Here is a 2,201-nt window from a genome sequence, read left to right on the forward strand (position 1 = left end):
AGCCAGGACGTAGCCAGGACGCAGCACAGCAGGGATGCAGCCGATACGTAGCCAGGACGTAGCCAGGACGCAGCACAGATGGGACGCAGCCAGGACGCAGCACAGACCCCCAGGGGAGAACTAGAGTTAGTCATTAATGTTCTCTGTGTGATTTCAATACATTTGTGTGAGATTTAATTTCTGTTTAGTCTTTTCTTTTGTCTCTATAGTTCTATAGTCATATAACAATGTTTATGATGTGACATCCCTGCAGCATGCATATCCTGGTTAAGATCTTTGCCCAGACCCGATGGGTTCAGTCTTAGTTTCTGTCTTTTTACGCAGGCTCGGGCCGACCTTGGGCTTGCGCTCCGGGTCGCACGGTAAACAAGCGGTCAGGTGATGCGTTTCGATTAGCGCAAAAAATGGATGCTGAGGAGGTGAAAAAGTAAGCGAGGTCTGAGGTGTGGAAAACCTATGCCCATGTCCATAATGAGAATAATGAGCCAGTGGGTTATGTATAAATGACTCATTCTTGACAAAAAGCCAAAGAACTGTGTGTGTGTGCATACATTTGAATAATGTCGTGCTGTAAATGGGTTCAGGCTTTTTAAAAAGGTGTCAATCAAAATGTACTTGTCGGAATCGGACCTTGTCAGGCCTAACTTATAAGGCCCCCTTTACGGCTCGAATCCTGATACCCCAGGTTCTCCTGAAAGAAATTATGTCTAGATTTATCGCATATTGGGTTGAGGTCACAAGCATTATTAGAGACCATTAGAGAGCGAGCATAAGGAAACCAGGTGAACCAAATGTGGTGAAAAAACAACATTGCTAAAGTTAAAACATATTGTATTGCATTTTATAACATAGTAATGTTCTAGTGTATGTGCATTAAAAGACCTGATTAAGAAGGACCCAATTGGTAAAAATGTGATCACAAAAAAAAGAGAGTGACCCAATTGACTGTTAGGATTTTTTTGTAGTGGTACTTAATTTACATTTTGATATTCTGTTTTGTAATAAGGTGCTATGGCTTATGTTTATCCTGAGCTAAATAAAAAAAGACTTTTTAGCGCATCTCCAACATTGTGTGATAACTGCTATGATCTAGGTAATGGTAATGTGTTTCAGTGTGCTGCTGAAATGTAAAGCATTACTCACATTACTTACTCTACAAGCAGATGCTACAGTCTGGCCAGGGCAACACTTTCAGTTCAAAATGAGCCAGTGAGCATGAAGCATCAGCTAGTACTGTAAGCTGACATGCTAGTAGTTTGTTCACCACCAATCAACCCTAATATTATTTGGGACTGGTCTGAAACTAAGAACAAAGCTAGTCTGTGGAGACATCTACATGGAGATTGTGCCTTACGTTTCCACTGGGATATGGTTGGGGAAATTATTACTCACAATTCTTGGTTAATTGATGTAATATTGCTGTAATTGGACACAAACAGCATGTTTTCCATTTCAGGGTTAGCATATTTAACACTTACAATGACATCATGCAGTGACATGAAAACGGCTGACAGACATCACAGAACACTTTCTACTCAAATACAAAGACAGGATCACACTGAACACCCAGTTATCTCATAAAATGTTTCTCAAAACCTCTTAAACATGAGAAAACGCGCTAAAATGGGCAATAGTCTCCGTTGTCATTGGCTAGTCGGCCTTGCCTGGTGCGTCACAATCAATGTCACAAACCCAGCGGAATACAAGGTTACTGCATCAGCTCAGCGAAAATGTTACGTTACTTTTTTTGAATGTTGCTTATGCAATCCCAATGTGCTGCTGGAGACGTCCAGAATTTACGGCTGAGACAACAAAGAGTTGCAGAAGCTAACGACGGAGAGTCCTGGGAATGACTGCCGATTGTAACCGTTTCAACTACATGCAAAAGCCAGATGTTAGTGGGTGTTAGTGGGCTTGAGATTCTGTCCTCATTGTCGAGACAAATTCCCTTTCCCAAAAAATATCCAGATTTACTCAGTGGATCTGCCGGCAGAGAGGCGTGGGATGGAGAATTGCTTGAGTTTTGGCTGTAATTATGTTAAACACAGCTGCAGTGTTTACCAAAAGTCTATTAAACAACCAGATGGCTGCTGTTTTTATCAAGCAAACACACTGTTCCTGTCACACACATACACACACTTCACACACTTCACACACTTCACACACACACACACACACACACACACACACACACACACACA

This window comes from Etheostoma cragini, chromosome 17 (genome assembly GCF_013103735.1).
Source record: "Etheostoma cragini isolate CJK2018 chromosome 17, CSU_Ecrag_1.0, whole genome shotgun sequence".
Lineage (NCBI taxonomy): Eukaryota > Metazoa > Chordata > Actinopteri > Perciformes > Percidae > Etheostoma > Etheostoma cragini.